At 37.7% G+C, this 13,586-nt stretch overlaps 1 protein-coding gene and 1 pseudogene across 10 annotated transcripts in view; one reads left to right on the forward strand and one right to left on the reverse strand.

Annotated features, from left to right (window-relative positions):
• LOC138325026 (cell death abnormality protein 1-like) overlaps positions 1–13,586 on the forward strand; it is a 314,573-nt gene that overhangs the window by 84,282 nt on the left and 216,705 nt on the right. The window lies entirely within an intron of this gene.
• Positions 1–13,586, reverse strand: part of LOC138326108 (fucolectin-3-like) — an 89,395-nt pseudogene that overhangs the window by 5,863 nt on the left and 69,946 nt on the right.

Raw genomic sequence — 13,586 nt, forward strand, 5'->3', positions numbered from 1 at the left:
TGTATGCCATCACAAGTCCATCAACCCATTTTCTGAAATATTTTATAATATATCAGATACCTATATAATAAGGAATGCCAAAGTTGACTGGCACATGTATGCCGTCACAATTCTATCATCAACAATCCATGTAATATTAATATTTGTTTTGCTATCGATCCCTTTTGTATGGATGTAAGGAAGCAATAAAGTTGAATTGAATTGAATTGAATTGAATTGTAATATTAACAATATATCAGATACATATATAATGAATGCCAAAATTGACTGGCACATGTATGCCGTCACAAGTCTATCAACAATTCATGTTATATATTAACAATATAACAATTAACAATATATCAGATACATATATAAGATATATATATATGTTAGGTGTCCAAATTGTTTCAGTGTGTATAAAATCCTGATCATCAAAAATACGATATAAACAAAAACAATCAAGATAAACTATGTGTCTAACGCATCGAACAATCGACCTCCATACACACCCAGCTCCTTTTTAAATCAAAGAAGTGTTATATTCTTACCTCTGTATATTATCTGGATTCTGTTGATAGTGCTGATTTGTCCTAGATCGACACGCCACCAAACCGTCTTCGCACCACTGACAGCTGTGTGTGAACAACAACTCAGACAAATCGAATTCGAAGGCAGTCTGCTGATATTACCATTACTACCACAGCGGCCGCTCTGCCAAGCCACATTCTCTTGGCGGCGCGAATAGTTCACTACTCTGTCTGTATCATGTCTTACAAATCTAAAGTGATAGGTATCCCCGCAATGTACTCATTGCCAATGCGTTCTTACTTTTCGTGTTCCTATGAAAAAGTAATTATCTCAATGATCATTAGTACATACCTTGCGGCTTCCAGTCTGTAAATTTGAAAGGTTTGACTCGAAATCTTGTCAATCAGGTTTTGTAAAAATACGTCACAAAAACAAAATAATTTCCGTCTCAGTTGCACCCAGGAAACATTTGAACATATTTACTGATGGTTTGTCAGAAACTAGTATTTTGACATCAGTACAAAACTGCCATGCATTTTGAATTTATTATTAATACTTTTAGTGGGGGAGGAGACATAGGTTTCCATGTATCCCTCTGGCAGTTTTTCGAAATATGTTTTGTTAGGACCGATATGATGTGTAGTTTCATTTATGCTCGTTGCCATTGACAACTAATGTCCCATGGGGGTCCTATGTCGGCCATCTTGGATTCAGGTATCAAAAATGGCCAAAATGACACATTGGCATATATGCGCATAGATAGAGAACCAGAAAACATTCAGACTCAAATAAACACATATTTTGATATGATTGAAACATGCTGAATACGATTAAATCATAATAATGACGTTACATTTTCTCATTTTTTGTGAAATGACGGGAAAACAATGAAATTTTCAGCTTTTTTTCCCTAAAAAAATCAATAAATGTCATAATTATTATCACAAATAAAAAAATGAAGGACAAGTCATCTCGTAACAGTCATTTTGAATTGAACCAACCCTTGTGTAAACATATGTGTACTTTAAAAAGATATAGGTATCAATGAGGTCGGAAAAGAGAGGGACCCCCCCCCCCCCTTAAAAATTATCAAAAAATGGCCACAATGACGCATTCGTATATACGCGCATAGATAGCGAACCAGACAAACACACAGAGGCAAATAAACACATTTTTTAAATATAATTGAAACATGCTGATTACGATTAAATCATAATAATGACATTACGTCTTCTCATTTTTGTGAAATAACGGGAAAACAATGACATTTTCAGTTTTTTTCCCTAAAATATAGATAAATGTCATATATTACATCACAAGTAAACCAATTGATGGACAAAACACCTTGTATCAGTCATTTCAAATTGCACTTACCCTTGTGTAAACATATGTGCATTTTTAAAACGATTTTATGTTTTTTTAGCAGAAGAATCGTGGACATCCCACCTCCCAACACTACTCATAGAGAAAAAAAATCTCATAATTATTATTACATAAAATACATATTTCCTGATTAATGATTAAGACAGTTCCAAAATACACTGACATCTTTTAACAGCCAGGGTCATGTAAGGATGTGCCAGGTTTATTGGTGGAGGAAAGGCGGAGTTCCTGGAAAAAACCACCGCCAGCAGTCAATACCTAGCAAACTGCCCCTGTATATTCGAACAGGCTAATTATCCAGAGGTGGAGGACTTGTGGTAATTTTGTCGATGCATCACACCAATCGGCCATTGCGGCCCTAATTACAACAAGAATGTGGTTAGAACCGTAATAATCCACTCTTTTTTAGTGAACAACTGGAAACATTTTCATAAATTATCGGCCCGTGCCAGAACGAAACGTACCACTGTATTACGAAACTAAATCCTTTCGGTGTCACGACTGTTTCCTTGGTTTTCATCAAACTGCTGCAGGTTGGCATAGGATTTCATCACTCCAGGAAAATAAATATACACATATATTTCGAAGATTCCCTCATACTCCACCGAGTCTATAGGAATCGTTGGAGCGATGACAGATTACAGGTTGGGGGCTTACTTCGACGGCCATTGCAAGTTGGGGGAGTGGTCTGGGGATCAGGTCTCCAAGCACATCAACGTGCTGGAGATAAGGCTGTTCGGTTGGTTCTGCAAGCTTTTCGGAAGATTCTACATCCCAAGGTGGTTTGTGTGACTACAGAAAACTCTACAGTTGTCGCGTATCTGGAGAGAAAGGGTGGGGGCAAAGTCCCACGTCCTTTGTGCCCTCGTCATTCGTGTTCTTCTCTTCTGTCAGGAAATGCGGTTGACTCTCTTAGTCAAGCATCTTCCAGACAGGTTGATTGTTCTGGCGGATACTCTTTCCAGGCGCCGCAAGCCGGTTGTGACAGAAAGGCAGCTAAATCTTCCGATCTTCGAGAGCATTTGCTAGGTGTGGAACAGACCTCCATATAGACCTTTTCGCCACTTTGCCACTAATTGTCCACTTTTTGTCTCTCCGGTGCCAGACCAAATGCTACATGCCTAATATCAGGTCCCTATGCCTTTTGGTTTTTAAAGAAGTCTTTTAAAGATTTTAGCTTATTTGACCCCTGTGACCTTGAATGAAATTCAAGGTCATTCATTTGAACAAAATTTGTAGCTGTGGACGCTCTATCTCTAGATTGGGAGGGAATACATGCTTATGCATTCCCTCCATTCAGCCTGGTGGGCAGGGTTCTAATAGAAGTTTCGGGAGCATCATTTTCCCCTCCTTCTGATAGCGCCCTTGTGACCGAGACAATCCTGGTTTCCGGAGCTCTTGCCGTTTCTGTTGGTGGATATTCATCTGGTTTTTTTTCCCACTTAGAACCAATCTCCCGCACCAGCCTCGGTCCCGGAAGATCCATTCAAGAACATGAAAGCTATCTCAGGAGGCCTCGCTCAGTCAGTCTTTTCTTAAGACGTGTCAGCTCGCATCGCCTCATCAATAAGTCTTCCTCACCTGCCGTCTAAACAGTCATGGAAGATCGTCTGTGATTGGTATCGACAGGAAGATTGATCAGGTCAAGGTCTCTGCCCAGCTGAATGCGAATTCCCTTCTCTATTTGTTTAGGGAACGCAAACTTGCCTCTAGTACTATTGAAGGCTATCGCATGGCTATTTCCAGTGTACTATATTCTCATGGTAGACCAGAGTTAGGGTATTCTAAGTCTTTGTCTGAATTGATTAGGTGGTTCAGTCTGGACAGGCCTAGGGTACGGCAGTTATCTCCACAGTGGAATCTAGCACTTGTGTTACTGAAAGGGGCTCCTTAAGAGCCTTTGGTGTCGGTCTCGATTAAGGTTTTTACTTTTGACTTCCTGCTTGTTTTTGCGTCAGGCCGTAGGAGGAGTGATATCCATCTATTCACTTTTCGTGCTTCGTTGGGCCAGATATAGCTCTGTTACCCAACTAACTGATCGTGCCTTTTTGGCAAAGATTCACAATCTCTATCGAGTCGAAGGTGAATGATCGGCTGCTTCGTCCCAGTCGGACGCTTAGGTTTTCCCTTGATAAAACAAAGGGGCGATGTACAATTCTTCATATTAAACAGGGTCAGCAGGATTTCTCCTCCCTGTACATCTCCAGATGGATATGTCAGGTGATCAAGATTGCTTATGAGCAGTCTAATTATCAATCTGGGGCGAAATGCAAGGTGATGACCCATGAGGTTAGAGCCTTTGCGGCTTCTTTGGCACTCCATAATGGGTCCTGGTTCCAGGACATCATGTCTGCTGCCTTTTAGCGTGGTCAGATACTTTCAATTACTTTTACCTACGGTCCCTGTCCTCTCATTCTAATTGACTGTTTTCCTGTGATCCCTTTTTGGCGGCCCAGTCTGTGACTGTTCCTCTTCAGCAGATATTATATGTATTTTTAGTTTTTAACTTATGCGAGCAGGCATCACAATGGTACACCTTTTTCAAGGGGGGGTATATCCAAAATTGAAGGAGAATAGTTCGAACCCAATTGTTTTCACTAAAAAGAAATAAATTATTACGGTGATTGGGAACTGGATGAATTGTGGATAAAACATGTGAACTAGCCTTTGGATGCTAACTGGATAAGGGAATATCTTATTTTTTAAATTATTGGGGAGGGGGTTGGAGGTCATCTCGCTTCTTCTGTTAAAAATATAAATATATCCTTTTTATAATGCACATATGTTTAGACAAGAGTAAGTACAATTCAGAATAACTTGTTACAATGTGTGTTGACATAATATTTGGAGTTTATTTTAATTTAATTTGTTTCATTCAATTTATTTTAATTTTATTTTTTGTTTTTCATTTTTTTCTTCTGCATTTTCTTTTCAGTGTGTGTGTGGGGGGGGGGGGTTTCCTCTATTTTCCCCACCTCACTCATGCGATATATCTTTTTATAGTAGTACACATGTGTTTACACAAGGGTTAGTGCAATTCGAAATGAGTGTTACAAGGTGTTTTGTCCATCAATTGTTTTACTTGTGATGTAAATAATGACATTTATCGATTTCTTTAGGGAAAAAAAGGTGAAAATTTCATTGTTTTCACGTCATTTCGCAAAAATAAAAAGACGTAACGTCATTATTATGATGTAATCGTATTCAGCATGATTCAATCATATTTAAAAATGGTTTTATTTGCCTCTGCGTGTTGTCTGGGTCTCTATCTATGCGCGTATATAAGAATGTATCATTTTGGCCATTTTGTGTTAAATTTTTATAGGGGGGGGTCTCTCTCGTTTTCCGACCTCACTCATGCGATATATCTTTTTATAGTACATATGTGTTTACACAAGGGTGAGTGCAATTTGAAATGAGTGTTACAAGATGTTTTGTCCATCAATTGTTTTACTTGTGATGTAAATAATGACATTTATCGATTTTTTTAGGAAAACAAAGCTGAAAATGTCATTGTTTTCCCGTTATTTCACAAAAATGAGAAGACGTAACGTCATTATTATGATTTAATCGTATTCAGCATGTTTCAATAATATAAAAAAAAAATGTGTTTATTTGCCTGTGAATGTTGTCTGGTACTCTATCTATGCGCATATATGCGAATGTGTCATTTTGGCCTTTTTTTGATGAATTTTAGGGGGGTCCCTCTCTTTTTCCGACCTAATTGATGCCATCTATTTTTCTATAGTGTACATATGTTTACACATGCGTTGGTATAATTCGAAATGACTGTTATAAGATGAATTGTCCATCATTGTTTTTATATGTGATAAAATTATGACATTTGTCGATTTTTTAGGGAAAAAAGCTAACAATTTCATTGTTTTTCCCGTCATTTCACAAAAATGAGAAGATGTAACGTCATTATTATGATTTAATCGTATTCAGCATGTTTCAATCATATCAAAAATGTGTTTATTTGCGTCTGAATGTTGTCTGGTTCTCTATCTATGCGCATATATGCGAATGTGTCATTTTGGCCATTTTTGATACCTGAAATTCAAAATGGCCACCATATGACCCCCATGGAACATTAGTTGTCAATGGCAACGAGCATAAAATGAAACTAGACATCATACCGGTCCTAACAAAACATATTTCGAAAAACTGCCAGAGGGATACATGGAAACCTATGTCTCCTCCCCCACTAAAAGTAGTAATAATAATAAAATGTATGGCATATTGTACTGATGCTAATATCATTTGTACTGATGCTAATATCCCCCCCCCCACTATTTGTGTTGGTCCACATATGTACAGGTGTACATTAGACACTGTTACAAAACCAAATACCCCCTATTCCTCGAACAGAAATATGTCCCCGTTTCATTTTTACCTGTGTTACACCTGACTGCACCGACCGACATGGATAATTGCTCACGATTTTGTGTTTATACAGTTGGCGTGTCAAGCCTTTAGGTAATTAAGGGATTAACGGTGTCATTATTACCTACCTACACGATCGCAAGTCGTTGTTTGATGTTAACTTTATTTAAATATTTCAGAAAAGGCATTAAGTTATTGATATTTCTCTCGTAATAATACTGTACGATAATAAGGAAGTTGTTGATCCGTGTTAATAGAAAGTATTCATTGTGAAATGACAAAAGAGGCGGAAGATATTGCTGACGTAGTCTAATTATAAAAGTCTTATTTTTCTAAATTTCTTTGTTGGTTTCATTCGACAGGCTAACAACAATGTTATTTGTGGAAAGATGTAAACGATATCAAACGATATATGCAAAGTACATTTTATCAGTACGTTCCGTATCTTTTCCCGTAAATTGTATTTTGTAACACATGTAACCAAACGTTACGCTTTTACGGAATAGACATCTATAGATATCAATTTTGATGTCCGTAAATATGCTAGTTAATAACTTTATTGTGAGTATGTATTTTGTAAATGTTTTAAATGATTTGTGATAATTAAACAATAGAAAATGTACTTCTTGTTGTCCAATATGGATTGTACATTGACCTAGATGAAGATCGCTTACTCTGCTGTGAATGACATTTGATTGATGGCTTTCTCGTTAGCTTTTTCAAACGCTAAATTGATGTTATTCATTTTTTTTCAACTTGATATAGCTATCAATAAAACACTTAAATAAAGAAATCCAAAATGCTGAAAGATAGTGTAATCAAAATGTCATTGCCGTGCATTGTTTGTTGACATTTCGACCGTCTATCGTGACTAACCTCGGATGAGTCGAATACCCCGTATTCCTCGAACTATTGACCTGGTCCCCTGCAATTCGAGTTATAGGTATTTTACTGTATAACAGTCAAGGTAGTCCCAAAAATATGAATGAAACAATTGTCATAAATGGAAATGAGTATTGTCGCAAAACTAAATATTTCCGCCTAAGCTGTCAAGATACACTGAAGTTTTTGGAAGGCAACAATATATAGTTGTATCGATACAAAAATATTTTAGAACGAAATGTCTCCCAAAGTCATGCATTATTATTATGGTTACAATTTCATTCTGTATCAGTAATGAACAAGGCTTCAATGTTAGGCGTGATATCATTTATTTTAGTTAGCCTATATTGTAACTGGACAAACAATAATGTAACGGCCAGACCATGATTAGCATCCGGAGCTCCGATCACCAGCAGAATGATCTGCCGACTGAGCTACCAGGGCCTTTTTCGATTATACAGTTTGACTGGTTGGACTTAAATGTTTGTTTATGAATGAAAGACGGACATGGTGATTTTATATTGTTTTCAGACGAGCCTTGACAAAGCTCCCATTGGCCTGTATCAAAACTGCAGGTCCGTGAGGATTTATACTTGAATTAATGACTTTAACCAATCGGTCGAACTAGTTGTTCCTAATAAAAGAAAGCGGCCTTGGTCACTGATAATCGACCCAATCCAATCTCGCCATACTTGGTCTACGACACCAAATGTAACAGGACGACAGTAGTATGCCACCAGCCGGGCTCGAACCCACATCCCCCGGACTTACTGTTTCCCCGCTCTACCGACTGAGCTAAATAGTTCCAGAGGGAAGCTAGAAGGCGACCGTATCACTATGTACAATTCAAACCTACTACGTGTAGAAAGATCCACCAGAAATATCTCATCTAATGATGTTTTGGTCAGAATCTTAATAGATGCGATTACATTTAAAGTTATCTACTCGCTGATGATAGCCTTTAACAGTGTCATTTCGAACTATGCTATATATATTTCTATTTGTAAAATGATTAATAGCCATATACCATTAAACATGTTTTCATAAAAGAAAGATAAGCTTGCACAGGTAATGGTGCTGTTTTGGTTTGCCAGAACATACCTACATGTATGTTTACGTAACGTAAATGAGTAAGTTTCACCCAAGAAATGCATATTTATATAATTATAGATAATATAAGTATTCTAATTTCGATCATCGTGCCAAACGTAACATGAGCCAAAATATGCCACATCTACAATACACATGTATTCAAAGTACGGTACAGACTCGGCGACACGGTAACATTAACATAGATATTCAAATATGTCTATTCGTATGTGTAAATAAAATACCCAACCAGGAAGTGAATTTGCTATATACACGTATAATAACTAAATAATTCATGATACGTTTCAACAATATCTGATTTTGTTTCTTTACCTACCTTCAGATCTGACTGTAGCCAATATAAAAACCAAGTTAAGGAAAACGACATTTCGGCTTTGTAGGTATTGGTCTTTCGCCATATCTCAATGATCAGAACTGAGGCTACAAGAAGGTAAATACAGTCCTTTCTGTGTCTATAGCCTTTGTTAGTGTTTGACGGTTTAAAACGTTATGCATCAGTGAAAATTTAACAACTGGTGTTGGAAAGTGTATGTGTCGTTGTCGTTGTGGCAAAATACCTAACTTGTTCATGCGGGGTGTAAAATAGACATGAAATGCTTAAAATATGTGCAACGGAAAGGATATTTCACTGGTGAGTTTAGTAGACTAAACGAGTCTGAAACAGACTTGAACTTGATTACAATGACCTGATGATTTTTTGGCGGGAGGAGACGGCACCATACCGTGCGCATACTTTTAGATAGTCCAACAATGAATTTTATATTATTGAAACAACTATAAGAAATTAAACTCAATCAGACGTTAAATGAAAAACATTTCATCTTAAAGATATTCCCAACTGGAAAAAATAATCAATTGATTCGTTATTAGAATTTGACTTTTGAATAATAATAAGGACCTTTTTGAAAATATTACTATACTCTATTTGCATATTTCAGCAAATACAGGTTACCTTATCCTCGTCGTATTTTTATCGGCTAAAAGCGAATATCATTGTGGTAGAGACAGGTCACACGACTTGTGCATGTTAATACCACACTCGTAGTTTTTTTTAATTCAAAAGCTACTCGCTAAAGCTGAGTCGTGTCTTTTGTAACATTTAAAAAATAACCCACTCGTGTGGAATAAATTAAATATTCAACAACCACTTATTATGTAACATCTAACTCACGACGGTTTCTGAATAAGTTGTATGATGGTTACACATTAATATGTGTTCCTAGTACAGGATTCATTTATTTGTTTAAACATATTTTAAATTGTTATACATCGTTTTGATATTTATAGTCATCTTCTTATACATATTTACTGGTTGGGCATTAGCATTGTACTTGCTGCCTCATGATCGTAAAAGACGACTAAATTGAGTTTCCATCTTTTCTCGTCTCCCTTGAAAACGTCTTACTTTTTGCTTTCGTTTAAGCGCTCGCCCCTGTGAGGTATAGTCCATCAGATAAGCATAAGAATTGTGCACTTTGTGGTAAAAGCACCAAATTTGGCACAGTTATTCTATAGGGTATTCTGATTAATTTGAGCGATAGGGGCAATCTGCATATGTCACGTGACCAACATGGCGGCCATTTTTCAAAATGGCCGCAACCTATTTTTTTCATCAACATACGATATTTTTCGAAATTTTATTATCAAAGTCAATGTTTTTGTTATAAAATGCTTACAGATGTTTGTTAGAGTTAATTTACACCCAAAAATCAGGAAAAGTAAAGACCACAAGTCTATAGCAAGAATGTTTTTGAAAAAAAAAAAAACGTTTTGAAATGAAAAACATGATTAGAAAAATTGTAATTACATATACCAGATATATACCAGATTTCGGTCTATTATTAAGCAAAGCTCTTGACCACCTAAATCTATAGTCTGTATATAATCATAATTATATTTGCGCAAAACTCAAAAACTTGAACTAATGAAATATTGAGCACATCCAGTTCTAAAACTTATATACAATATATACACTATATGTCCCTTGTTTTAGCCTGCTTATAGTAATGTCTTCAATAACAGCTAGGGTAAAACTTAATGTCGTAGTTCTTCCAATAAGTGTTTATGAGGGTCTTGAATCTGTTCACCGACTCGGCATTCACAATTTCCGAAGGTAGGGAGTTCCAGTCGTTGATCACTCTTATTGCAAATGAATGTTTCCGAATGTTAAGTCTCGTATGAGGTTTCAGTAATCTTTTTTGTGTCCCCCTGTTCTGTAATGGTCTTGTTTGGTCAGCATGCTTCGGCCTCTATCACTGGTTATGTCAATTTCATTAATAATTCTGAAAACTTCAGCTCTTTTACATCTGTACTCTAGAGATGGTAATCCAAGTTAACCGGTTTGAATAGGGTAAGTCGGAAAGTCCTTTTACTAGTTTGGTGGCCCGACTTTGCACATTTTCTAGTTGCTGAATATCCTTAAGTAGCAGTGGACTCCAAACTGTAGTAGCGTATTATAACTGTGGCCGAATGAGAGATTTATATAATGGCAGAAACATGTCTTTGTCGAGTGGACCAAACGTTCTCCTAATCATCCCCAGAAGTCGATTTGCTTTCTTGACACAAGTTGATACGTGTGTGCTAAATTTGAGAGTTGGATCAAATATCACACCTAAATCCTTTTTTTCGCGTGTAATACTTAGTATACTTTGTCCGTTGTTCCCCAACATACTGTACTCGGTTTCTGTGTTGTTATTTCCAAAATGCATAACTTTACATTTGTCAGCATTGAATTTCAATTGCCATTTCTGTGACCAGTCGTCCAATTTTCACTTTGTATTTTTTCCGAATCGTCGATATTATTGGCTTTCCCATACACTTTGGTATCATCCGCGAATAGTTTCGTTATGGAATATGTTGTTTCTGGAAGGTCATTGATAGATATAAAAAATAAAGCAGGTCCGAGCACACTACCTTGGGGTACTCCGCTTATAACCGGGATCCAGGATGATGTTGTTCCGTTTAAAACAACCAAAGTTATATACATTTTATTCATATACAATATTTGTAAATCATTTGCAATATGATTCAATGCTTCAATAACATTTTAAACACTAGACTCTCCTGTACATATTGTGTTAAAGCTTTTATGCAAGCCTGATGAAGACCATCCTATGTGAGATGAATATTTTGGTGAGTCAAGGTCATCACCATTATGAAAATAAAATTATTATAATTGAAAGGATCATACACTGGGTAACTCCCAAAGTAATTTTAAATATTGTAAAGCTATCACAAAATCAAGTCACATTAACTTGTTGATCGTGGTACTTGGAGCGAAACTAGTGAAGAAAAAAGGGTTACCTGTCCAAATGAGTTTTGAAAGCGTAAAAGCAGTAGTTTTTCCAATCGATGTGTCATTCATCAATGTACGGTCTATTGTACATGTTATACATCAAATAATTCATACACTAGTAGTCAACCATAGTTTTATATTTTACAATCACACTTCCGACGAACTTGTCCAGAACATTCACACTGGTGGTGTACACATTCCCCCACAGGAGCACAAGGCAGTGTATTCTAATGCAGATTTGTTACATTTACAAGCTCTCTTGCAACCTTTCTTGCATCCACAGTGCACTAATTCCTGGCATGAATGTGCTGCCTCTGGAAGCTGTGTCCACAATGGTTGCCATGCGTTGTCTTTGTCTTTTGTCCGGCCAAATTGATCTGGGCACGGAAGGTATGGCATTAACTCAAACGTGTTTCCCCACACACATCCTCCTTGCTAACATTCCCGCTCGATGTGTTAAAGTTATGCCGCTTTCGTTGGTGGAATGGAATTCACATCCCTCCCTTTCCGGGCAAACAATTCCTTCTGACATTCGTTGGTTGACGCACTCGTGGACACTGGTACGGTCATACATCAGAAAAACAAAGCGCTCTAATTTTGGCAATACTGATTCTATAGATGACAGATCCTGGTTCTCTACGACTTCGACGAATGCGGCGGTATCATCATCCAACGCAGTTTTCTTTCCCTCCAAATGATGACACCGTATTACAAACTGAAAATGCATGGAAGAATGGAAGTGCCTTTGACGTCACTGGGCCGAGGTTGACGGCAATCTCATGTGCTGGAAGGTATCTATAATTCATACCAGTCCCAAAGAGAATCCAGATAGCTGTGGCTGCTACAATTTGCATTGCATATATGGCGAGAACAACAACATTCGTGTCAACAGTTCCAATTAATACGCATGTTTGTCTGTCCCTTGTTCACCGCATCATTCAAATGGCTACATGGCTACATGGAGCAAGACCAGACACCTCCATGTCTTGTTGGTAGCAATGCTTATTATCTCTGAAGGTGGAGATGATCGCCTTCGTGTATGGGGATACGCCAGATATTCGAACAGCTCTGCTTTTTTCTCATTCACACGAAGGAACGATTGCCAGCTCTTTGGAATACACGAGTCGGACTGTACTCGACGTCTGTTACCCATCCCACGCGCGCATCTCGCTCCTGATTTGAGATTCCCTTCGAAGTAGCTCGATGATGTCCAATTGTCTCGACGGTATAGGGGGAAACTTCGTGCGAAGAATAGCTGGAGGGATGCTTCTGTACGATACTGGGAGACTTGCCGAGAGGCTCTTCGATGAGGATGTGACGTGAAAAGGTGGTCTGTCCTGGCCTGATCTGTCGCTATCGGGGTGTTGGAAGATAGATATCCCGGTCCAATGGAACGAATCTTTGACTGTTGTCGAACTGGAGTTATGGTCTATATTATGGACCGCCGCAGTGGCGAACAAGTTCTTCTTTTGTGTGGGAGGGCATACCAAATTGTCCGACTGGTAACGTTGGCAAAGTGCTTTGGTAATATCTGTCGATATGGACAATACTCTGTCATAAGAAACTGACAATCCAAGATGGAACAGGGTATCGATGAGGTTCCGCTTCCTAGTCTGACAATGAACCATTATACCGAGATACATGGGTAGAGACGTTTCCCTACTCGCATGATGTTGCTGCGTACCAGAACTTTATTTCCCGCCCTTGAATTTGTTATACATTAGTATTTGTGAGACAGAAAGAATCTGTTGCGAATATGCCTCTCTGTTGATACCAGGTCTATGCATTACCATGCTGGCTAAGGTCGGTAAAGATCTTGGCACTGACGATTCTTGACATCCATATGAAAATGTGCTCAAATAATGATTCCGTTGTCAAAATATCCTGACGTATATTTGATGATACGGTCCTTATCTTCATATAATTTAGGTCGTAGCCCTCTTCACAAACTTTGCGTACAGCAGCTCCTGCATCATCCTTGAACACTAACAAATTATCATGTCTTTCATTATGTGCCTCA

Source organism: Argopecten irradians, chromosome 6, assembly GCF_041381155.1.
Source record: "Argopecten irradians isolate NY chromosome 6, Ai_NY, whole genome shotgun sequence".
NCBI classification, from domain to species: domain Eukaryota; kingdom Metazoa; phylum Mollusca; class Bivalvia; order Pectinida; family Pectinidae; genus Argopecten; species Argopecten irradians.